The 26,213-nt window shown below is 49.4% G+C and overlaps 1 protein-coding gene across 1 annotated transcript in view; it reads left to right on the plus strand.

Annotated features, from left to right (window-relative positions):
* The first annotated feature begins 1,560 nt into the window (after positions 1–1,560).
* Positions 1,561–26,213, plus strand: part of AHNAK (AHNAK nucleoprotein) — a 71,382-nt gene continuing 46,729 nt past the window's right edge. Inside the window, exon 1 of the mRNA XM_084824816.1 lies at positions 1,561–1,742. The gene's annotated coding sequence lies outside the window, so the exon portion shown is untranslated. The remainder of the gene's footprint in view (positions 1,743–26,213) is intronic.

The following is a 26,213-nucleotide window of genomic DNA, read 5'->3' on the forward strand; positions in this document are numbered from 1 at the left end:
AAGCTAGGAAAGAATCCTGCCTGAAACCCTGGAGAGCCGCTGCTGCCAGTCAGTGTCAAGCACACTGGGCTAGATGGACCAAGGGTTTGACTCAGTATAAGGCATCTTCCTACATGCCTATGTGTGCGAGAGACACATCTTTTCTAAACAAGGGTGTGGCTTGATGTTTTGCCCCCAGTCAGCAGCCGAAGGGATTCCAGTATTGAACTGGAGAAGTTCTCGTGATATTTATAACATATAAACAAGTCGCACTCGATGGGTATTTATAGCCGGTAAGCAGAGCAGATGTTTCAGCGGAAAGGACTTGTTGTTGTGGCCCATAGGAGCAAGGTGGTGAGTTTTGGTCATACATGGGTAACCAAGAGGAAGTTTGCGGCCCAGAAGCCTCATTTGTCTTGCCTGGCATCTATCCTTCCTACCGTTAAGCTCTATCCCTTGTCTATCTTCTGTAGCAGCTTCTCCTCTCACCTGGAGCCTTTACTCAAGAATTTGGGGTGGGTGGGACGGGGAGGTCATTTGAACCCTGCCCTAAGTTTCTTTTTGCAGACATACTTATTGGTTCCCCAGCCTGGCTCAGAGTTGTTGTTGTTGTTGTTATTCAGTTGAAGCTAATGGCTAACACTGGTACCAGTGGCAAACAGGTTTTATTGTTTTGCTCTAACATATCAGGAACGTAGAAGCAGATTGTAAAAGCATGGAATGGTAGCGGAGGGGCGGGGAGAAGAGAAATGCGAGTTGCGTGTTTCACAACTGAAGTAATACGCGTGGCCATCTAAAGATGACCCCCCCCTCCCATAAGACTATGAAGTCCAGGGGTCTAAAATGGGTTAGTTGCACCACTGCCAACAGCTATTCGCCCAAGCATTTTCGTCTTTCAGTTTCTGTTGTTTTACATCGGATAGGATGGAATCCTATGCATGTTTAGACAGAAAAAAAGTCCTTCAGCACCCAGCATCCCCTGTCTGGGAGATGCTGGGAGTTGCAGGACTTTTTTCTGTCTAAACATGCATAGGATTGCACCCTTACTGCATTATAAAGCTTGGCACTACTCCTCCATTTTCTTTTGTTTTTTAATTTTTATTTTATACTGTAGGTTTAAGCATTTATATGATCTTTCCTCGAGTCGTATTTTACGGTTTTGATGGCCGGGAACCGCCCAGAGAGTTTGGGCTCTTGGGCAGTACAGAAATGTGACAAATAAATAGAGTTCAGCGGAGCTTCCAGGTGCAAAGGCAGTCTATCTCGGAACAGCAGTTTCTGCGGGAGGAACAGCAGGGGAGGGCTGCTTCCTGATTTTGGGGGGAAGCATCTGGTCGGCCCCTGCGGGTGCGACCCAAGGGGGCTCCTCTGGCGTAGGAAGAACACCCTCTGTGCCAGCGCTGCCCAGCCAGAGCAGGACAGGCGGCGCGCGCGCTGGCCCAGGGCTCTTGAGACGCTCTTGCGCCGCGCCTGCTTCGCTTGGTCCCTCCCTCCGGGGCTCTGGGAAGTGCAGAGGGAGAGAGAGAGAAGGCACACCCATCCCGGACCGAGTTACAAGAGCCCAACCCCGGGCTGGGAGCTACCCACTCTGTGCGCGCTCCTGCTGCAGGGATACCACGACCAGAGCCCGCTTGCCAGGGCTCCGCCACCGCCTCCAGGAATCCAGGAACCGGATCGGGGTCTCTCTCTCTCTCTCTCTGGGCAGCCACCGGGACGTCGCCTGGCATGGCAGTGCCGGGCAGCTGAAAGCCTCTGACCCACAGGTACCACCTATGGGAGGGGGGCAGGAGGGATATTGGCAGCGGGGGGAGATGCGTGTCTGGTGCCACAAATGGAGGGGGGACCCGTCGGGGCCCTTTCACTACGACTGTGTGTGGGGTGCCTCCGAGGTAGCCTCCCTCTCCCCAAAACGCACACATGAAAAAACGCGCAGCCTGGCGCACGCTTTTGCAGTGTGCTAGCTAAACTCACCCCCCCGCCCAGCTCTCCCTATATATCTGAGTGCCCTGCGGAATAGGGGTTGCCGTGCCCCCCCTCTATTTGCCGAGGCCCTCTCCCTGGGCACCTCCGGACAACGCCCTTGGCACACGAGGCGGGACAGACGGATCTGCCCTTGCAGCCTTGAGGTTTCTTTGCAGAGTTGGTGGAAAGTTTGCGACGAATTCGGGGGGCGGGATCTGGTCTGCTTTGGGTGCTGAGAGTCTTGGGTGCCAAAGCGGGGGGGTGTCGGGGGGGTACTACAGGTTGTGGTGTATGTCCCCCCCCCCCGGTACATTTAGAAAGCCGAAGTAAAAGAAAAAACTTTTCCAGCGCCATGCACTTCTTATTCCTATTATTGTGAACTTTTCCTGGGTTGCTTGCTGAGGGGTGTGACTCACCCCCCACCCCACCCCGTGTGGTGTGGGCGAGGAATAGGGACAGGGTGTGCCCATTGCGTCTGGATTGTTTTTGGGGGGTGCAAGTAGCCCCTGGTGCCGTGGAGGGGGCATTTACGCAGCAGTCAAAGGCTGCCACCTGCGTGTCGGGAGACCAGGGGCTTGTTTATACGTGGTGGGTTTGTCTAATAGGGGAGTGGGCTTATGGGGCTGTGCGGGGGGGCGTTAAGAAGAGGGGTTGTGTCTGTGTGGAGGTGAGGGTGTGTCTTGTAGATGCACATGCCACTGGGTTGGTTGTGCAGAAGAGGCGTATGTGGATGCCCGTAAGGCGTTGGCTTAGTCCGGAGTAACTCCTCTTTGGAGTGTCTAGATTCAGACTGGAAGTCATAATTGACGCGAGATCCAGTGCGTAGAAAAATGGGGTTGTCGAGTAGGGGACCCGTCCTCGGACTGTCTTCTACGTGTGTGGTTTTTAAAAATCATTACGTTGGGGAGCGACGCCCTTTCACGTTCCGTCGGACTACTCCGGAGGACGGAGGCGCCCCGTTTCGCAGCCTTGTACAAAGGCCCCCCGCGAGAGAGGACGGAACCCCGTCTGCGTTTCTGGGGCCTTGATGGGCTTCGAAGCCCCCGTTCCCACCGCTCTCCAGCGAGGGTCTTTCGGGGGGCTTATTCCGGAGTGACTCCCTTCTGCACTGCTTTTCGAGAAACGGTGTCGACTTGGCTGCCCGGGGAGACTTGCACACTTATGGGGCACCCTGCGCGCGCGGGGGGGGGGTGCGTTGCGTTGCGGGGTGTGTGCCTTATGAGCCCCCACCCCCGCCTCTCTCATTCGGATCCGACCCGCAACAGGAGCGGCTCCGCAGTCCACTCCACATTGCTGAACACCCCCCCCGCGCGCGCCCCGCTCCTTTTGCAATTTGCTTCACTCGGGGTGGGGATGCGGGGGGGGGAGGCTGGAAGTACCGAAGCCGCCTCGCTCTAGGGCCGGCCCTCTGGGTGGGGAAACTCCTCCTCCCCCTCCCTAGCTCGCTCCCCCCTCCCCACTTGGCCCCCCTCCAGCAGCCTCTGGAATGCGGTGGTTGGGGAAACTGACTAATAATGCGAAGCAGGCGGCTTGGCTGGCAAGAGCAGGGCTGGGAGGGGCTGAGCCCAGTTCCGAAAGGGAGGGAGGGTGTGTGTGTGTGTGTGTGGAGGGGGGGTGGATCTAGGAGTGTTGGGTGTTGTGGGGGGGCTCTGAGAAGAGATCACTTCGAAGGCGCTGGTTGTTGGCGGTGAGCCCCGAGAGCAAAACAACCCAACATGTGCGCAAAATTGCACTAGGGGTGAGAAATGCCTCTTCTGTGAGGCAGGAGGGGGGTGTTTCTGTGGCTCTGTTAAGGAGAGAGAACTGTAAAAAGCGGGGCGGGGGGCTCAGCGGAAGCTGTATATAGAGCTTCTGTGGGGCAGGGTGAAGTCTTGAACCTATACAGATGTGAGAGAGGGGCATTTCTTCGTGCGCACTGTCTGTGGGGCTCTGTGGGGGTTGGGGTGCAGCTAGCTGCATTTGGACTCTGGACTTCAAAGGTCTTATTGGGGGGGTCCTTTAGACAGCTGTGTAGATTACTTCAGTTGTGAAGCACTAACTGATATTTATTTCCCACTAATATTCCGGCCCTCCGCCCAACGCACAATTGTGGCCCCATGCTTTACAATTTCCTCTACAGTCCTGATCTGTTGGAAAGTAAGCCAACCTTGATATAAAAAAAAATACTCTGAGCATGTGCAGATTTGTTTTGTTTGCATTTTAAGCTCACTGAAATCATAGCACCATCATGACTGCGGGAATAAAATGGGAGTTTGCTTCTGGTGCCCTCTGAGTGGTTGTTTGGGACACCCTCCTGGCCTGCGGGGGTCCTGAACTCTGACCCCAAAGGTTCTGGCCTACCTGCACCCATGGGTAGAAGCCTGGGTGTCCCTTCTATGGGGAAGAGTGGGGGGAGTCTCATGTCACGGGCTTCTGGCGGGGAGGGCCTTTCTTGGGACCTACAAGAGGACGTGGGGGATATTTTGTGGCCTTTTCAATGATAACTATGGGATGTTCTAGGCCTGGATAATGTGGGTCTTTGTGAATCCGTGGGGTGTCTTTGTAAAGGTGGTGTGTCTCTTCTCTGGGATAGTATGGAGGTGGGGGAGAGATTTTTCCCCCTCTGCAGCTATGGGGCCAGCCTTGTCTTTAGGAATAGGATTTATGGAGCCATATTGGGGGGGGGCACGTGTCTGCTCTAGGGGGAAATAACTATTAGGGGAAGGTCTCCCATATAGTCTTGGTGGCTTTGATGTTCATGGCTTCTGGGTTTGCTTCTTTGAGGGAACTTCATAGCGTGTTTCTGGGGCTGTGTACCTAATCTGTGGGGCTGTGCAGCTCTGTGCCCCACTAATTCTTCCACTATACGCCTCTTTATGGTGCAGGTTTAGATAGGGAAGAAGTCTCGCAACTCCCAGCATTCTGGGAGCTGGGATTTGTAGGACTTTTTTCTGTCTAAACATGCATAGGATTGTGCCTTAAATAACTTGCAATAAGGCCCCTCCGATGTGTGCACTTCAGATCCGTCTACTGCCCTGTAGATATGGCTTTCCATTGGAGATGCCTGAGTGGGAGCGCTTTGGGGCAGAGCCCCATCTCATTAGAGATCTCACTCTGGGGGCGGGGGTAATGCAGAGATTAGCCGCCCTCCCTTTAACATTTCTCCAGGACCACAGAATGGTTCCCAGCCACCTGGACTTGGGTTTGCATTCCTCCCTGCCTTGGGAAAGGAAGGAATTCAATTTAGAAAACAGGGTGTTGGCCTCCTCTTTCAGGTAGGGCTGGCTGGAGCATACTGGTTCTGTAGCTTTGTATAGCTGCTTCCACCCATGCTTGGATGCTGTTGCTGGGTCATGGGTTTTGCTTGGGTGTGGCACCTCCGTCTCTCTTTGGGAAGCAGCAAGCTTTCTGGAGCTGTCCCTCCTTCAAGGGAAGCCTCTTCGGGGCTCTAGGATGGCCACAGAAGTTTATTTGAATTTAGTTGACGCTGAACATTAATACTACCTCCCCCCGCCGGGGGGGGGGGGGGCTCCCGCGGCCGTAGGCCCAGGTTGGCTGGCACAAAGCTGTCGCATTTTCTGCTTCAATCTCCGTCTGAATGTGTGGGGCCTGAAAAGGGACTTGGATCGGAGATGCTCCCCCCACCCTGCTTTTCAAGATGTTTTGCTCTCTGCTTGAGATGGTTGACCCCATGGTTTGGACGAGGCTCTCTAGCCAAATGTCCGGGAGGAACAAGTTGATGGGCGAGCAAAAGAGAACACACACAAAGGAGGCCAGGCCAGGCCAGGCCAGGCCAGGCCAGGCCAAGAAGTCCAACAAAAGAGCGAAAGAGGCAGTGCCCTCTATTTTAAGGTGCCAAGATTCATGGTTGGCGCCACAGGGCTTTGATCCACAGGGGCAGAGGGGGCTCATTTGAATTGGCAAGGGAGAAGTCCATTTAATTCTGGAGACAGACAATTTTCCAGGTTCAATGCATCCCCTGTTGTGTCTTTCTAGGCTCAGACTATTACTCTCTGCCCTGGTCAACCTGTGTTTGGGCTTTATTCCTGATATATTAAAAAAAAACACTAATATAGAAATCTAGCATGTCAGGGAGAAGGCTGGGCAAGGACCTGACATGCTTGCTTTCCATGTGGAGGGAATTCTATTTTTTATTATTATTTTTGCATGGACAAGGGTTCAGTCCCACGAACCCCATCCTGTAGTTTGAAGCGGTACAGCCCAGACACAGTGACAGCTAGACCTTTGACGCCCCTCTTGCAAGATGAGAGGAGGCAGATAGTTGGAAGGATAGGAGCAGATGACAAGGGGGGCTTACTGTTGGTCATTTGCACACAAAAACCCAAAGCCAGCCCTGGCTGAAGCCCCATACGCTTCCTCCTTGGTCTTCTCGCCCTGTGCTCTGAGAGAAATCTGCATTTTCCCACTTCTCTCTTGTCTGCTGCACCTCAGTCTACAAGGCCTGTGTTGCACCGCTCCAAGTTTGCTCTTTCTGATAGCTGGTTCATGCTCTGTTCTCCAAAGCATGTCGTGTTAATTTGCCTTTCAGCTGTTGCACCCGTACTGCGCGTGTCCCTTTGCTACGAGGGTTCATCGAGGGCACAATGAGAGAGAGATGAGACGTTGAGGTTACATTAGTTTGCGGTCAAATCAGAAGGTCTCTCTTCCACTGGAGTCTTTCTCAAAAACAGGGGGTGAAATTATTTTGGGTTGCTGGCAAACATTTTTGGAGGTGAGCTATGTGATTCTGAAACCGGACCTCTGGTTCAGAACTCTTGAGGTTCCCAACTTTCCTCTGCAAGGGCTTTGGGGCTCAGAACCCCGAATGTCAGGATTGTCTTCTCAGCTTCTGGAGGAGCTGTTTTTGACTTCTGCAAAAAATGTCTGGGGGCTCGGGTCCTTCGGACGCCTCTGCCCTCCTCTCAAAGGCTTCTGCGCTCACGATGTTGGCACACGTGAGGGGGAAAGTTAATTCGTGTTCCTAAAGGAAATGTGCTACGGAATGCATTGCAGGGGCTGACTTCTTCCAGGAGTCCCGTCCAAGTTTTTTGTGGATGCTGTTTTGAAGAGGGAGTGCTTTGCTTGCTAGGCTGTGTTATCTTTGAAAGGGGGAAGGAAAAAGTTAGGGTCTGATTCTGAGTGGGAGTGGAGGGATGCTGCCGGCACCTGGGCTGTTGGTGTGACGGGGAAGGAAAGTGTCCAGTGGGGCTAAAAGTCTTGGAAGAGAGAGAACGAGAGAAACCGTAAGTGGAAGGTCATTGCCCTTGGGACATTCAGAAAGCATGGGCTGGTCCCTTTAGTCATTTCATCTCATTCAAGAGCTTGGGATGTGAGTAACATCCAAATTCCGCAGACTTCTGCAATGTGTATCAATTTAATTGGCCCACATAATTTCAAGCATATCTTTGCAGCCATAAGGGCTAGAAACTTGATCTTTTTTTAAATTTTTGATTCTCAATTCTGCACCTGCTGCCCGAGTTTGTGCTTTTTCTACACTCCTGCAAAGTCTCAGCATGAACACAGTCCTGCCTTTGAAAACAGCTCTGTACAGCTAAACTTCCTGTACAACCTGCCCATCTCTTCACTCTCATAATTTAAAACAACAACCTATCTTTGTGGTTCTGGGGACTTTGCATGTTTTTTGTGGGTGTGTAGAAACCTGTGAACCTCGTGTTCTCTCTCTTTCTGCTTTTTTTCGCCATACCTACCAAGTTGACAAAGGAGGAGGAGACAGCTACAAGACTTATTTAGCCTTTCCTCTCCAATATGATAATTAACAAACAAAACCTTAGTTCTCACTTGAGGTGGTAAACCCATATCTGGGCTGTGCTGCTTCCATTTGCAGGTTGCAGCTCACATAACTGAATGGTCTTCCACATGAAATAAACAAATTCATCTCTGCACATAGAAATCTAGCAGGTCAGCAGAAAGGGTTCTAGCTTAGTTTTCTCCCTGGCATGCTGTTTTTCGATGTGCAGTGAATGTTATTATCGTTACAATTTTATGTATTGCCATGGGTGTGCATGGCTCATATAAGCAATCAGATCCCTGTTCTGAGGAGTTTACAAAATTTAACACTTGGGAGGCAATAGGGAGTGGGGGGTGGGGGAGAAACAAACAGGGGAAGATCAGAGCAAACAGGGAAAGAGCATCCATGCAATTCAGTTACATGTACTTAGAAGTAGTTTCAGTTGGAGGGGGTGAGGACTTAACCTGGTGCTCTCCAGATGTGTTGCACTACAACCCCATAATCCTTGGCCAGGACAGCCAATGACCATGCTAGTTGGGGATGATGAGAGATGTAGTCTGACATATCTGCAGAGCACTAAGTTGGGAAAGGCTGACTTAAGAGATGGTGTCAAAGGCTTTGAACATTTAGTCATTGAATGTTTGAATCCAAAGTGGTATAGCCCAATCCAAAGTGGTATCGTCCAAATGCAAGTCAACCACCTAGGTCAGAACTCAGCCTAAAACTGAACATACTTATGATGATCAGTGTGGCTTTGATCCACTCTTTTTAAGAGCATAATTAGGCTTGAGCCTATGTTGCAATTCCATGCAAGATCAGAAACAAGTAAGCACAGAATATGGTTTGGGGTGAAATTTGAAGATTCTGGAGAAGCTCAGCTTTCATTTTTAAACCGTTAACAACTACAAGTCCCTAGTCCTTATGGATGCTAATATATGCTTAAATGGATCTGAGCAACGCCTGTTGAAATCTCAGAATCTTAAAGGGGTTCTTGACTCAGATTTCCAAGGCCAGGGCATCTGTGGTCTGCATAGTTCCTTGCCCTTCCCCATAACTAGTCTAAGAACTTTTCTTTCTTTCTTTCTTTCTTTCTTTCTTTCTTTCTTTCTGGCAAAATGAAAGGGTGTGCATAATTATACACGTTGCGGAATTCAGCTTTTGATGGAGCAGGGTAGAGTACAGAGCCTATACATTGCCTTGGGCACAACTGGCTGGAAGAGTGAAATTCTCCATGATCCTCTTTGAAGACTTCTGAGGTTCCAGACTTCCTGACCAGCAGTCGCCAAGGGTCCTTTGTTCCAGGGCGAAGTGTGGTGGCAACTTCTGTAAGAAAGAGCCCCCTTCCCCCTGCTTCAAATTCCTCTTCAGACCTCAATTCTTTTGCAAAGCCTTTTGACAATCATAGCTGCTTCCCTTCCCTTTCCTGGGGATTTGGTACTTGAATGTTTCCTGCTCTGGGACTAACAGCTTGGGGTTGGGGAGCGGGGAAGATTTGGATCTGGGAAATGGTGCAGGGTAAAAGGATAAAACCACCTGCCTCCACTGTCACTGCTCCAATAAAATGTGACCCCCACCTCACTACTTTTAGGTAAAAATGAAAATGTTGGAACGTGCGAATATGAATCTCCTGCCTCTTTCCTGTTTGAGCCCTGAATGGGCTCTTTAAAATGTAAGTTCCCTGCGCAGGTCTGTAGATGTTCCACAGTTCTATGTGGGTGTCACATAAAAGCAGAAGTTTGCACTGGGAGCACACATTCAGCATCCTTAGAACCTCAGGTTTCACTTAAAAGCTAGCAAGCAAGTTCCTAGTCCTTATGATTGCAAAGAGAAAGGTGGGAGGAGAGGTTATGGTGGGTCAAGAGGGGTGCTCTGCCTCATTCTGTGCCCTTCCATGACTACCAGAACAGGAATAAATTATGTCAAATATAGGCTAATTAGCTTGGAGCACAGGGCTCAGGATGCAGCCGTTTTCAGCGTGCAGATGTTGGAATTCTTTAGCACAGAACATAATGCAGCCTGCGTCTGGAAAGGGACTATTTGCATTTTGAACAGGACTGAAACAGAAACCAAAGGCAGAGACGCGTGCAGAGATGCGACGGGCAGCCTCGGCTCAGGGCAGACAGTTTGATTGGATCTCTGCATTGGGAGTAATAGAATGATCCAGTTGTACCTGATGCAACAGAACAGTGAGTCTGCCCTGGCAAAGGTCTACTGGATGGAGGCAAGGCTGAGACCAGCAACTCATGCAGAGACACAGAGGGCAGCCTCCTCTGTGGGTGGTTGCTTTGATCTTGCGGGATGCTGTCATTATTTCACTGTATTTCTCCCAGCGCACTAGCAGTTCTCTCAGGGCACACAGCTTGGCGATTATTGTTCTGTGCCAACTCGGTCCTTGGGCTTCTGCCCTCTGGAGAAAGGAAACCTGTTCCCATTTGGCTGAGGAGGGACTCCTCACCCCACAGGTCTCTGGCATCTCGAGCCTTGTTCCATTCTCCTGCGCTTCCTGAACACCTTGTTTCATGGGCAGTTGACCTTGCTTAAGATTGCTCCGTCAGGACGGTGAGGGACCTCTTCCCTGCACCAAGAAGATGGAGGGGCCGTGGCTGGTTGGAGTTTGGCAAGGGAGCAGCGAGTTCCTCGCCTATTGAGATAAAAGATCTGTGCCTTATTTGCACAAACCGGTGATTCCCGAATGACAAACAGGGACCAGCCCATGTGTTGTGGGAGGCCTGTGGGTACATTGCTAGGTTATTTGAAGGATTTATCAGTTTGACACATTGCAGGTTGGGTTGGTAGAACTTGCTGGCATTCGATTTCTGTTGGAAAGATAGAGGCATCTAGCTTGACTACTGTTGACTAGTACTGCAGTGCGTGCCCGAGGGGGGCTGTCCTTGAAGATTGTTCCGAGACTGTGGCTTGGTTGTCTTGCTTGCTTTTCTTGTTTGTTTGTTTATTATTTCTATAGCACCATCAACCTACATGGTGCTTAACAATGTAGCAAAACATAAGGGGAGCCCGACTAGATGAGTTGAGCATCCTGATGTGAACAGAGGCCAAAACGGATGCTGTTAAGAAGGCCAGGAGCAGGGCCTAAAGGGGATAACCCTCTCTCATGGTTAGCTCCCGACAACTTGCCTTCAGAAACAGACCGCCTCTGGGAACATCGGGAACTGCCTTATACGGAGTCAGACCCTGGGTCCATCTAGCCCAGTACTGACACTGACTGGCAGCTGCAGCATTCCAGGTTTCAGGGAGGATTTTTTCCAGCCCTACCTGGAATGCCGGGAATCGAACCTGGGACCTTCCAGAATGGGACATTCTGCATGCAAAGCAGGGGCTCTACCACTGAGCTACGCCCTCTCCCTAGAGGTTCCATTTAGCTATCACAGCTATTGACAGAGTCTCCTCCTCAACTTTGTCTAAGCCCCACGTTAAGCCATCTAGGTCCCAGGGCCTGGTCTGAAGGCACATGAGGCAGCTGCCTTGCTGAAGCTGAGCAGGTCTGGGTCTGGTCGGTGCTTGGAGGGGAGACCACCTGGGAACCACATGTAGCCACCTTGAGTTCCACAATGGAAGAAATGAAATGAAATGAATAAATAAAATCTAAGTCAGCAGCTATCACCACATCTTGCGCCAGTGACTTCCATACATTAATTTTATTTATTTACATATTTATTTATAATATTTGTAGCTTGCAATGCTCTCAGAGTGGCTGACGTTAAAATAATAAAACCACAAATTGAAAACACCGGATCATGAAAAAAAAAGTCACTATAAACTCCAGCGGAAGAGTAAGATAAAGTGTGAAGATAAAGCCTTAAAAGTCCTGGGCAAATAAAAAAAGTTTTTAACCTAGCACCGAAAAGAAAAGGATAATGCCAGGTGCATCTCTTGGAGAAGAAATTCTGGAGATGGGGGCCACAGCAGAAAAGACCCTGTGTCCTGTCATCACGCAGAAGGTGATGGGACTCGAAGCAGGGCCTCAGAGATTGAACTTAACACCCAGGCAGCTTCATGCAGGAATAATTAATTATGCACTGTGTGAAGAATTAGTTCCTTTTGTCTGTCCTAAATCTGCGGCCCAACTGTTCCATTAGATGACCTGAGTTCTAGTTTCATGAGTAATCATCTTTCTTCGCAGCATAAAAAAGAGAGGGGAAAAAAAGATTCCTGCATTGAGGAGGTTACAATCTAAATTTTAACAGTGGGGGAAATGACAGAGCAGGGCTGGCCCTACTGTTAAGCAGTGTGAGGCAGTCGCCTCAGGCGGCAGACACTGTGAGGCAGCAGCAAGGTGTTAGAGGAGAAAGCTGCACCCCCTGAGCAAGCCTGCTGCCTCCAGGTGTGCTGGAGGAAGAAAGATTCAACTGCTGGTCCAGTCATCTTTTGTTCATGGAATGGGAGAGGGTGCCATCTTGTTCTTGCCTCAGGCAGTGCAATGTCTTGGGCCAGCCTTGTGGCAGAGGAATGAGAAGCTATATCTCTCGCTACCGTTTGAGAAACATTACAGCTAAGACAGGGGCCGAGATGGGGATGTGAGGAGCATGAAGGACAGCTTGAGCCCATCCATAAAGACTGTGACGCACCGCTGAATTTGCCGCGAGTGGAGGCGATGGCTGGAGGACACGGGACCAGGAGAATTCTGGGGGTGGATCAGGACAGGGTTGGGGTGCAGCTGGAATGTTGGATCGCTGGCTGCCTGGCCCCAGGTGCTCAAGGCACGGCAACCCAGCTGTAGCAGCTCCTCTTTTGCTGGTCCCTGTTTTTAATATATCGGCCTGATCTCCCTTGAGCTTTTTCGGGCCTGCCCCAGCACAACGGGTGCAAAGATCTGGGTGCTGCTGGGGGAGGCGCCAGCCCCCACACACCGCCTCCATGGCGGTTCCGCCTGTTTACCCAGCGCCTGAAAACAGACAAAGGGAAATCGGCGAAGGGTTTGTTCCTGCCCCGCAGGTCTTTCAGCAGCTTCTACAGGAGACAAGCCAGGACAAGCAAGGCCACAAAGACGCCGGGATACAGTCGCCTGGCCAAGTTCTCATGCAGTCAGCCATCCCCTAGGGCCATGCGCATGGGCAGAAGCTGTTTGCAACAATGCATGCGCTCGCATGCATCCATGCGCTCTCTGTATGCTACGAACAGGACGTATGTTGTGTGGGCCTGTACACTGCTGGCGTGTGTGTGTATGTGTGTGGTGTGTGTCCTGTGGTCTGCATTTGGTGCTTGAAAATCATTAGCTGCGACTACAGTGTATGTGTGTTTGATTGTAATTTGTATGTTCATATTTTTATGATATTGTCAGCTGCCTCATAAGAGAAGTGGCTGAAAGGCGGGTTTAAAAAATATTTTAAATAAATAAATGCTATAGGCCAGGAGTGGATGAACTTCACTCTTGCATGATCTTTTATTTCTGGCCCACGGTAGCATGGTTTTAAATTTACACAGCAGGGGCGTGTCCTCAGGAAGACGTAACTCATATTTTAGTGTATGAGTGTTTATGTTGTTGTTCTCTTTAAAAATGAAATTATTATATCAGGAAGACATAACACATCTACAGGAAGTTATGCTTTTGTTTAGGAACACCAAGACGTGAATTAATCCAAAGTCCACGTAGTCCAGAATTCCTTGCAAAGTGCTAGTAGGCACTATAGAGGCAGAATAAAAGTTAAGAGTCGTGGATGCAACCTTAAGTTGTGTGGTACCTGTTTGGAAAGTACCTATTTACCGTGATATAGAGAGATGGGGAACCATCACATTTGGCCACACCCACTTTGCCCTTGGCCATGCCTCCCAGATTCAAATTCTGGCTGAAAAAGTTTCCCCGCTCCTGCCAGATACCTTGTCTTGGAAGTTAGAATAGAAAATCAGATCAGTTGAATGTAGGAGGTGTTAATAAGGGTTGCATGAGGTCTGTGCCCTTTGGCAAGGTTTAAGTGGCCCACTAGAAAGTGGCCAGTCAGTATTGGGGAGTCAAATTAACATCCTACCCTTGGATCAATTAAAGATCGCACTACAAAAAAAAAAAGGAAGAAAGTTCTGGTGTATTTTAGAAGCATTTGTTCTTACTTTTTCGTAGACCTCAATCATTACCAAAGATAGAAGTACTTCTGGGGAATAAATGAGGAATAAATGTATGTGGTCTGCACTGGTGGGCAAAGAGGGAGATGCAACTGCCCCTTCCCCAAAGGGAGGTTGAGAAGTGTCTTCCTTTTGTCCCAGGGTCACCTCTAGACAAATACGTTATGCAGGTTTTGTGAGGTGGGGGAAAACTATACCAAAACCTGCGAGGCTTGTTTTGTAGAGGTGACAGTGGGAGAAGAGTCAGTGGATGAGGCTTGGGTCTTCTTCCCAAAACGCACTGCGGCCGCAACAACTGCCCCACGCTGCCCCAGAGTTGCATCCTGGCATCTCCAGTGACTTTGTTTCTGCGGGTCTGCCTCCCAGATTCCACTCTTATCTCATTGGAGCCCCCAAAACGTGCCCCTAAATGCCGAAGGGCAGGATTCTAAATTTCATTTTAGATTATTTATTTATTTATTTATTTATTAAATTTATTAATCGCCCATCTGGCTGGTCACCCAGCCACTCTGGGCGATGTACAACACACCATAAAACAATTTAAAACAATAAAATTCTACCATAAAAAATTTTTAAAAATACCCTAACCCACCCCAAATGCCTGCCTGAACAACCACATTTTTAATGCACGACGGAAGCTCATTAAAGAGGGGGCATGACGGAGTTCCCTAGGGAGGGAGTTCCACAGAGTGGGGGCCACCACAGAAAAGGCCCTCTCCCTCGTCCCCACCAGTCTAGCTGTCCTGGCTGATGGGACAGAGAGAAGGCCATCCGAGGCTGATCTTGTTAAGCGGCCTGTCTGGTGCTGCTGGAGGCGCTCCTTAAGATAGACTGGGCCGGAACCATATAGGGTTTTAAAGGTCAAAACCAACACCTTGAATTTGGCCCGGAAAACAACTGGTAACCAGTGCAACTCCTTCAGCACTGGAGTGATGTGATCTCGCTGGCGGCTGCCTTTAATCAGGCGAGCCGCCGCGTTCTGTACCAGCTGCAGCTTCCGAACCGTCTTCAAGGGTAACCCCACGTAGAGCACATTACAGTAGTCTAAATGAGAGGAGACCAGGGCATGTACTACCGATGGGAGCAGATGGTCGGGAAGGAAGGGGCGCAGCCGCCGTATCAGATGGAGTTGATACAGCGCTGTCCGGCTCACAGCTGACACCTGAGCCTCCATGGACAGCTGGGAGTCCAAAATGACCCCCAGGCTGCGGACCTGGTCTTTCAAGGGTAGCCGTACCCCATTCAACACCAGGTCAACATCCCTCAGCCTCCTCTTGTCTCCCACCAAAAGTACCTCGGTCTTGTCAGGGTTCAGCTTCAGCCTATTCCTCCCCATCCAGCCACTCACCATCTCCAGACATTTGGACAGGGATTCTACGGCCAACCTTGGTGAAGATTTGAATGAGAGGTAGAGCTGCGTGTCATCCGCATATTGATGACACTGCACCCCAAACCTCCTGATGATAGCCCCCAGCGTCTTCACATAGATGTTAAATAGCATCGGGGAGAGGATGGAACCCTGTGGCACCCCACAAGTAAGTGGCCATGGGTCCGAAACCTCCTCTCCCAGTGCTACCCTCTGGTACCTGCTGGAGAGGAAGGACCGGAACCACGGCAATACAGTGTCTCCAATGCCCAACCCCTCCAGGCGGTCCAGGAGGATACCGTGGTCAACGGTATCAAAAGCCGCTGAGAGGTCGAGGAGAACAAGGAAGGAGCATTCACCCCTATCCAGAGCCCTCCTCATATCATCCACCAAGGCGACCAAGGCTGTTTCTGTCCCATGCCCAAGCCTGAAGCCCGACTGAAATGGGTCTAGATAATTGGTTTCTTCCAAGTGTGCCTTCAACTGCACCGCCACCACCCGCTCAATCACCTTGCCCTAAAATGGCTGATTTGAGACTGGGCGAAAGTTGTTCAGAACTTGAGGATCCAAGGAGGGCTTCTTTAAGAGCGGTCTTGTCACTGCCTCCTTGGGGGCTGATGGCATCACTCCCTCCTCAAGGGAGGCGTTCACCACCGCCTGGATTACATTTATATCCAACCTTTTTTCCTTCTCGCAAGGAACCCAAGTTGGCTTACATGGTCCTCCTCCTGCATTTCACCCTCACAACACCCCTGTGAGGTAGGTTAGGCTGACTGGCCCAGAGTCACCCGGTGAGCTTCATGGCCAAGTCAGTCTCCCAAGCCCCAGCCCAACACTCTAACCACTATACCACACTGGGTTGTTAGTTATCCTTTGCTTTTCACCTTGAATATTCTCTCTCTCTTTCGTGTGTGTGTGTGTGTGTGTGTGAAACACACACACACACGTCTCCTCGTCTTACTGGGTCGCTTGCTCCTACCCCCAAGTTGAAGCGCTTGGCAAGTTCTTGTCCTTCTAATTGCACTTTCCAAGCCACTCATATGACTTTATGGTTTGGTGTTGTTCTGCTTTGCCAGTAGAACAAAGATATAATTTTTCCGCTTCTCCTACACAATCCTCGACTTTCAATTCCTGCGCTGACTGGAGAGCAGTGGCATGACACGGAGCAGGGAACAGGGTCCTACTTGTTCGGGACCGTTGGCTCCAGTTGTCCTCGCTTCAGAAGCAGCTCCCCCTTTCCCGGCGTTCTTGTCAGCCAGGGAACGCTCCTAACATGCCAGGACAGATGCGTGAAAAGCTTAGGTCTGTGTGACCTTTATTTGCAGTGCTGGAGAACAGAGAATCTCTGATCAGAAGCAGGCTTGAGAAATCTAGGCAATCTCCTCAGAAAAGCCCTGCAGGATGAGACCGGGGCAAGTGGCTGGCTTATGAAGCGTGGGCTAGACGAGTCTGAAACCCAAAGAAATGAACTGACAGTAGATTCAGGATGCAAAAAGAAAAATCCTTCATGCGATCTGCACTTAACTGACAGATTCGAGACAGATTCGAGGAGATTCAGACAGACAGATTTGAGGAAATTCAGACAGACAGATTCAGTCAGATTTAAGGAGATTCAAGACAGATTCAAGGACAGATTCAAGATCAGACAGATTCAAGGAGGTGGAGGAGAGATCCGTTAGCAGCCATTAGTCATGATAGCTAAACGGAGCTTCCAGTTTTAGAGGCGGTGTTTTTTCGAATAACAGTTTACTAGGGGACAAGGCTGTTTGTCCTTATGCTTTGTGTGTGGGATATTTGGAGGCATTTGGTTGAGGGTGAGACATCGTTCAGCAGCAGAGCACCTGCAGGAAGTCCTGGGTTCGATTCCTGGCATCTTCAAGGCAGGGCTGGAAAAACGCCTGCCTGAAACCCCGGAGAGCTGTTGCTGCCAGTACTGTGCTTGATGGACCAAGGGTCTGATTTGGTGTAAGGCAGCTTCTCATGTCAAGAGACAGTGTGGTGTAGTGGTTAGAGTGTTAGACTAGGACTGGGGAGGCCTGGCTTCTAGTCCCCACTCGTCCATGACTGGATGACTTTGGGCCAGTGACTGATTCTCAGCCTAGCCTACCTCACAGGGTTGTTGTGAGGATAAATTGCAGAGGAGCAGGATCATGTATGCTGCCTTGGGCTCCTTGGAGGAAAAGCGGGATATAAATGTATCAAATACAATTATGTTCCTATGTTCCACTGTGGGAAACAGGATTTTGGACGAGATGCACCTTTAGTCTGATGCAGTAGGGCTCTTCCTATGTTTATAAGAGAGATTCCTCAACAACTTTGTGGGCGCCCGTTTCCATTCCATTTTTTCCTGCATCCTAAAATTGAGCTACAGTTTTCAGCTTGTAGGAATCCAACTGTAATTTCTCATTTATCCTGTGCATTTCTTTCAAGTGGCTTTAATTTTTACACAAATCTCAAGCAACGCAGAGTTGCTGTTTATGAAAAATGTTGTGTTTGTGAAAGCAAAGGGTCATGGATATTCTCTAGAGAAACCTAACAGTAGCTGATGGCTTGACCCTTCCTCCTTAGAAGTCTGCCAAGTGGCAGCAATTAGAAAATCTGGGTGGGGCAAAACATGTCGTAGGTAAGGGGTTTGGTATTAACCCCTTTTCTGATAATATAATATGTATTTTAAACTTTGAAATTCCCATCCTGAGCCCAGGAGCTCAGGGTGGGATACATGGTCTGTCTGTCTCTCTGTTTCCATCTCTCCCGCTTCAATTTTATCTTCACAACAAGTCTGTGAGGTAGGGTAGGCTGAGTTTTTCTGTGTGTCTGTGTGCATTATGTACAGCAGCTTTCCCTAGCTTGGTGCCCAGCTATGGTGGCCAGGGGATTATGGGAGTTGTAGTCCAACATATTTGGAGGGCGCCAGGTTGGGGGAGACTGGTATGCAAAGCCTGACCTCTGATGACAGTGTTTGACTTATGACCTTTGGCCATGCATCAGAGAAGCCCTTTTTGGTGATTTTATGTGTTCCCTGATTAATTCTTCTTTTCCTCGCTGTCTGATGAGAACTAGCTCCCTTTCATTTGTGTAGTATATGTGTTCTGGTTGATTTTCGATGTTGGGGGTGGCTTTGAATTTTATTCTCCTAGTTGAATGTATGGGAATCGGGCTGGGGTGGGGGATGAGACCAAGAAAGCCCAGTTGTAACGACTGATAACTCAGCACCCGAGAATTTTGCTGTCTTGCACAGTGTTCTTCCGGTGAGGAATGGGTGGGGGAGGAAAGTACAGACTCGGAGAGCAAAGTTTAGATATTTGCAGCCTTTAAAAACTATTTCTAGATGGTCACTACGGTTGCAACAAGCTGAGATGCTGAGAATAAAGAGCAGTGCAGAAAGGCAGGGGTGGGAGACAGGTTGGTGGAAGGGAAATTGTGGAGGCTGCTAACGTCACACATACCCTGTCCACTGGACAACCCTCACATCAACACCTTCCCACTCTCTGCTGCTTAAGCAGACTGTTCTAGGAGGGGTTTGTATCTTTCCACTAGTATCGTTCTGTAAAAGAAGAAAATGAACGTTAAAAAGAGATCCCAGTGATGATAGAAATCTGGAGCTATATTCCACTGGCACCTGTAATAGGTATGTTACCTGTTGCACAGTTGTGTTCGGCTAAATTTCAAAAGCCTCACCTGGTAATAGGAGGCAGGGTTCAAGCTGATGAATGGATTTTTCAAAGAGCCTTCAGAGCATACACAGAAAACAGCAGTAAATGAAAATAGCAGTAAATGAACTGCAGACGAGAAGGTTGCAGAGCCTCTAACAGAGACGAGATCTCAGGGAACGTTCACACCCTCTAAAGTTTTACATGTGAAAACTAGGAACATGCTTGTAGCACTCACATTCCCATGTCAAGAGTCACCCCCTGACCCTTTGCTGCCCTCCCCTGTTGCTCTCTGCCTGCTGGATGCTGTGTTTGTTCCGCAAGAGCCCTGCAGTAATTTAAAAGAAGAGTGGTGGTGGTAGTGGGATTGTTCCTCAGTTCAAATATGTGACTGAATGACATGATTGCCCTATAATATTGTTATTGCAGCTGGCCTTGGTTAGTCAGATTGCTGGTGAATAGTCCAAGATGGTCCACTGATCTTTCCTCAGGCAGCTAGGTGGGTAAGAGACTGTCTCCTGATAACTGGATATCTCTCTGTGTTCTTGAATGACATACCCATCAGAGAAGGTTATGACCCTCCTGCTAAGAGGAAGGGACAGAGAGAGAGAGCAGCTGTGAAGAGCCTAGAAGGGATAGCGCAAGGGGGGGACCCTAAGCTTCCAGGACTCTCACATCTGAAGGAAACTCACCCTGCTAGCACTGCCTCTGGAAGTTCTAGCTGCTGTGGGCGGCATGTTGCAATATGTTATCAGCGGTACAAAATCAACCTTAGCAAGCTGCTGTGTGAGTCTCTGGAGGCATGGGGCCTTGGTACTGATGTGCGTCCATTGTCATGCATGTGCGTTGGAGGTAAGAGGTATGCACCTCACCCTTTCACGGGGATTGAAGTTGTAGGGCCCCTGGGGAGGGGGCTGGCGGCTGAAGAATGGCAGCTCTAGACATGCAAGCGACATTTTCCAAAGCCAACCCTCAAAGGCAAAATAGAGGTGAAAAGAGAACTGTGATGCACCAGAAAAGAACTGCCCCGGATAAATAGGGGCCATTGGGGCGCATGTATTTCATTTTGCCCCACCCACCCGCAGAAGGTGCTGCTGGAAGCCAAGGCTTTCTCAAGCCTGAGACTCTGTGCCCCCATCAGGTTTTGCAGGGATCCAGCCCCTCACCCTCTTCAAGCCTGTTTCGCAGCGGGCCAGAACCCGAGGCGACGCTGCCAAAGGGCTGCAGCCAAAGGGACCGCACTTTGGCACTTTCCTTTGGCGAGCTCTGAGGCCTCAGGCAGGAATTTCTGCTTCGTAGGCGTGTGGTTAAATTGGGAATGTTAAATGATCTTGAGCATTGGCCCGTGGGCTGATCAGCTATGGCAGCCTGGGGGGTGATGGGAGTTGTAGCCCAACACATCTGGAGGGCGCCAGGTTGGGGAATGCTGACCTACGGGGGAGCATTCCCATCTCTGTGTTCAGCCACACAGAGTGGCATAACTGGAACTCTGCTGAGTATCTGCTCTGTATTCCCAGCCTAGACGTTTTTTTCCCTCTCCTCCAGCGGTGGAACCTTTGCTCTGTGTTGGCTGCCACTTATAATTAATCCGACAGAAAACAGAGCAGGGCTGACATGCCATAAAGACCAGCACCCATTGCGTGCAGAAGGTCAGAGCAGAGTGTGCCTTGCAGAAAATGCTCTGTCCACAGGGATGGGGGCTGGCTGGGAGGGGAAAAGCCTTGTGTGCGCAGAGATGAAAGGGCCACTTGCCAGACAGGCTGAAATGAGCATGTGTTGAAAGCCACACCCGACCTCTGTCTGGTTTGCATACAGAAGAGGCTCCATCCCTGGCATTGCCAGTTGGAAAGATCAGGTAGCAGGTGATGGGAAGACATTTCTCTGCCTGGGTTCCTGCTGCTGGACGGAGGAGACAGTACTAGCTAGATGGAGCAATGGTCTTACTCTGTATAAGAGTAATAATAATTTCTTACATTTCTGTACTGCCCAATAGCCAAAGCTCTCTTGGTGGTTTACAAAGATTAAAACCGTTAAAAATACAGCATACAGAGACTCAAAGCCATTTACATAAAAAACACACAAATAGACAATATACACAAGAGAACATATATCTAAAACCAGTGTGGGGCAGTGGCTGGAGTGTTGGATTGGGAGTCAGAAGATCTGGGTTCTGGTCCCCACTCGGCCATGGAGGCTCCCTGGGTGACTTTGGGCCAGTCACAGACTCTCAGCCCAACCTACCTCACAGGGTTGTTGTGAGGATAAAATGGAGGAGGAGGATTATGTACGCCGCCTTGGGTTCCTTAAGGAGGGGGAAAGGCGGGATATAAATGCAATAAATAAATAATAAAACAGCTTCAGACAAGGAATCTCAAACAAGCAACCATAACCATAAGACAATCCAGGATCGATTAAAACTTATATGCTGCCAAATGCCTGGGAGAAGAAAGAGGTCTCAACATGGTGCCGAAAAGATAACAATGTTGGTGCCAGGCGGGCCTTGTTGGGGAGTTCATTCCATAATTGGGAGGCTGCCACCGTATAAGGCAGCTTTGTAAGTTCCATGGTGCAGCCAGGCCTGCAAATTCTCATTCTCCATGCTCCCTTTCATTACCTCCCCTCCCCGTCAAGGTGTCAGGGGTGGGGTGGAGGAAAAATCTGCCCCGGCAAGTTCTACAGCCCAGCTTTGGACGGCAGAACGAGGCACTCCGAGGACTTCACTCCTGCCCAGCAGCCTCGGCGGAGTTTGCCCGGTCTGTTTCAAGGCAGCGTCGGGCTATCATGCTGGAGGGGCTGTGGGATTTCATCGATATGGACGTGCAACGCATCCGTGCTTGTCAGGCACAGACATTTGCAAGCAAAGCACAATAGCTAGTTTCTTCCGTGCATCAGAATTTGGAGCGAAAAAGCAAGGAGGGGGGACGAAGCTTCGGCCCTCCCCAACGCAATTGTCGATTTGCATGCTAAGCAAATAATTTACAGAGTGGGCAAATCCAGCACCCTGGACTGGGGTATGAGCTGCATATTGTGGCTTGTCAGGCACTTGTCAATTCTATTTCAGCTGGTTCTGGGCAGGTGGGCAGGCGGGCTGTTGTATATGGCTGTTAGGGCACACTCTGTTTGGACTGTAAGCTGTGCCAACCTTCCCCTAAGCAAAGCCTGAGGTGGGAACCAGGGCCAAGGGGTGGCATGGACAGGCAGCAGCTGAGGACCACACCCCCAGCAGGGGCCCACTGACGGTAGCCCCCTGGAGTTGCTCCTCCTCTTCTCCACTGCAACCTGCTTGTTCCCCTGCCTCTCGCTCCGGCCCAGACAACGGTGGCAGTGAGAAGGAGGAACAGGAAATGTCATGGCCTCCTAGCTGCCTAGCTCTCTGCCTCACAAGCAAGCCAGTGGGAGCAATGATTGTTATTTATTTATTTACAATATTTGTATACCACTCCACATCCAGAGATTTTGGAGCGGCGAACAGTAGGTAGGAGAAAAGAATAAAGACCATGTTAAAATAATTACTATTTTTAAAAAGATCACAAAGAAGAGAAACGGGTTCTCAGGAGGCAAGACTGAATTTATTACAAGAAGCCCAATCTTTTCTTTCAGCAAAAGATTGACACAGGAGGCAATCTTTTGCTGAAAAAATCCTGCAGACTTTTTTCTCTACTCCCTGAAGAAGGCCTAGAATAAGAAAAAAAGAAAAAAGAAAAAAAGGCTGAAACGCGTTGGGCTTCTTATAAATTAGATCTTGCATCCTGAGAATCCATTTCTCTTCTTTGTGATCTACTTTGGATACTCACCTCCTTCTGTTTTCTTTATTTTAAAAAAGAAACAGAGTTCTGATAAAACCGAATTCTGATAAAGCTCAAGGAAGGCTTCCTAAAATAATAATGTGTTCAGGAGGCGCAAGAAACAACACAGCTTCAGTGCCTGCCTGACCTCCAAAGGCAGGGAATTCCATAGGAAGGGGGCCACCACACTGAAGGCTCTTCTCCTGGTGGACTTCAGTCGGGCCATGGGTTCATGTGGAACCGGCAAGACCACAATGATGAAGAGGAGGAGGAAGAGAAGAGCAGCTGGTGACAATGACGGTGAGAAGGTGGTCTCACTGTAGGAGGGATTCCATGGAGGGGGTCTTGCCCAAGGGCCTTCAGAACCCTGGAGCCAGTACTGGGTGGAACCACATGACATTTGACAAAGGCAAAGGAGCTGCCTTTCCCCCTTAAATTTTAGCCGCTGTCTCCCAGGCCCACCCCTCCCCGTCTTCCTCTGGCAGCCTGGCCCTTGCCAAAAATGTTGACATTCCTCTTAAGCTGACATCATGCTGCAATCAAGATAAATGCAGCCATGTCAAGCGCCAGTGTGGATTCTTTCGTACATTGTTCTGGATCATGCAAAATGTAGAGGTCTGTCTCTTTGTCTGCTGGAGAAGATACTGTCCTAGCTGTAATTACAATCCCAAATCCAAAGTGTGTAAGTGGAAGCAGTTCTTACTCTGTGGAAAGGAAAGGAGAGATGGGTTGTTAGGCGCTGGATGGTCATAGGAAGAGCCCCGAAGCTGGACTGGACCAAAAGTCCATGTAGTCCAGCTTCCTGTTTCCCACAGTGGGAAACCAGATGCCTCTGGAAAAGTCCACAGCAGGGCATGGAAACAAAAGCCCTCCCCTGTTGACTTTTGGCCCATGTTCGCTCAGAATGATAAGCCAGGATTCTGGAGAACTTTGGCTTCCTGTGAGCAAGCAGTACCCACACAGCCTGCTTGGCTTCTTCCACTGGCACAACCGGGGAATCCTGGCTTGTTGCTCTGTTTTACAAGCCAGGATCGTAAAACAGGGGTTGTTCCTGGGTTCTGCATTCTGGCTTGTTTGGGAGCAAGAAGCCAGGATCCATGGGTTCAGACAACGTGCTAAACAAACCATTTGTGGTTTGTTGAGCCAGTTCCGCTTGCAGGAGGCAGCACGCAGCTCGTTCATGGGAAGGCCAGATTTTCCAGAATCCTGGTGTGGACGTGGTGTCAGAAATAGACTCAGTGGAGGCTGGGGGCTCTGATGTCAGTGGGGCGGTGAATCCACTCTGGGTTTCAGTCAGAAATCTAAAGGAGCTCTCCAAGGTGCAGAAGCTCAACCCATATTAAAGGCAGAAGAATGGTGTCTTCAGTCTTGCTCTAAGTAGAGAGGAAACCCATTAAGTGGGCAGAGGAAAGGTATTTGAGAGATGTGGCTGTTGGGTGGTATAGAAATGAAATAAATTAATTAAAATAAAATAAAATGAGGTGCCATGCACAAAAAGGCTCTGTCTCCAGGGGCCCTCTGTACAGAGCTTCAGTAGGATATCTTAATGGTTGGGCAGACGCACGCAGGAGCAGGGATTCTTTTGAGTACGCTGGTGCCAAAGTGTTCAGGGATCATAGAATCATAGAATAGTAGGGTTGGAAGGGGCCTGTAAGACCATCGAGTCCAACCCCCATAGGATTCAAAGGGTCATACAAGCACTTTTTGGACATGTCTGTAAAAAAGGTGGTCAGCCAGTGAAAGATTGAGGGCGCAATCCTATGCATGGTTAGACAGAAAAAAATCCTACAATTCCCAGCATTCCCCAGCCAGCCATGCTCTGTTGAAGGCGTTTTTTCCCTCCAGGAAAAGCAAAAACACTTGTAGGATTTGTGGTTCTGCAGTCTTAGTGGTCGTTTGCCTCTACGTGGTACTTACCCAATAGACAGACTTTTACCGGTGCTTTGAAAGTGTTCCTTGGCACGGTGGTCAGGATTAGCTGAAACTGCAGCCCTCATTTTTCTCTTATGTGTTCTGTCTGTTCTGGAGCATCAGTCAGTAATTGCATCTGTCTGTCATCCTGGTGTACACAGCAACAATTAAAAATGTCCAGCTGGGATAAAGGGATTATTACCCCCTTGTGTTCCGCTTCAGTTTCCTCTGTGAAAAGAGTAAAAGCGGCAAGAAGTGGAGCGAGATCAATGCAAGATAATGGAAGACTCAGAAGCGGGGAGGAGGAGGGGGAAGCGGGTGTGGGGAAAAGAAGCACGTGAAAATGGGAGTCATCGTGATCCTGCGTTTAAAACGGAAGCAGAATGCCTCGTTTTAAATGCAGGGTTTTAGGCTGGTATAATGATGGGCCCTTGTTGAAGCATCCTGTTGTGCGATGCTTCCAAACGGAGGGCTCCTAGCTCTACCACTCAGAAGACTTGCGGGGAATTCCGTCCTTCTCCTTCCCGCCTTAATGGATTTTCTGCACTATGGGAAAAGACAGAAGAGGTGAGGAGATGCAGGATGGTTGCGAGTGGGAGACGTCACTGTAAAATTCCATGAATGAGGCAAGGTGATGGTGTGATAAGATCTTGTCTGGAAACACCCATTGAGGGATAATAATTTGTGACAATGAAAGATGTCCCTTGGTCATCTTGCAGGGAGCAGGGGAAGCATACAGACGAGAAAAAAAGATGGGTGGATCTTTGGGAACCATTACCTGTGCCATGGCCTGGTGAGTACTGGCTAAGAACAGGCAAAAAACCATGCTGGCTTGGGACAATGGCAGTTTCAGTCCAGCACAACTGGAGCACACCAGCTGGGAGAAGGCTTCTCTTTCTTGTCCCCTCTGTGTCACCCCCCGCTCCCCAACCTAGAGAGCCCCAAATTAGTTCGTGTTTCTTCATAGGGAAGCTGTTCTGACTCTTGAACAATTTGACCACTCTTTTCTGCCCCTTTTTGAGTTCCACATCACACTTTTTGAAATGGGATGACCAACACTGGCCATATCACTGATTTCGACAAAGGCATTATGAGACTAGGTGTTATGTTGTTAATCCTTTCCCAATCATTCCTAATTGGGATTTTACTGAAGGTGATATACAATAGACCAATTCTATTCCCAGGAAGATATCACAGGTGGTTTGCGGCCTTGGGTTTATTTGCTCTTCTTGTTTTAGTGGCAAGGGACAAACCCCTGGAGCTGGGATTAGCAGTTGTGAAACCAACCCTTTCACAGGTATAACATCCTGGCAGTTGCACCTGGTTTCTCATGTCTGGAACCCCTAGGAAAAAGTATCCACAGAATCAGAATCCCACATGTTGGTGTGTACAGATAAGGAGACCCCGTCAGGGATCTGTAACCCTCAAAAGGTTCAGGTTTTGCATTGAGCAGGAAAGCCACGTCTTCGCAAACAAGTGGAGGGGTTCCATGTTAGTCAGTTGCAATGAAAACGACACAGAGTCTTGAAGCACTTTCAAGGCTATCGGTGTTATTGTGGCAGGTGATTCTGTAGACTAGAGTCCATGGAAACCTATGCCACAATAAGTCATAGGGGCTGCTAGTCTCCTTGACAGCCTAATATTATTATTATTATTATTATTTTGCAAACAAAAGTAATATGTGTTTGAGTGCAACCACAAAGTTCCTGTGGCAGAATCTGAAACGCCTCGTCAAGGACCCTGTATTAGTCTTTCTA

This window comes from Heloderma suspectum, chromosome 17 (assembly GCF_057233095.1).
Source record: "Heloderma suspectum isolate Gila_16-S chromosome 17, 16-S_ref, whole genome shotgun sequence".
Classification (NCBI taxonomy): domain Eukaryota; kingdom Metazoa; phylum Chordata; class Lepidosauria; order Squamata; family Helodermatidae; genus Heloderma; species Heloderma suspectum.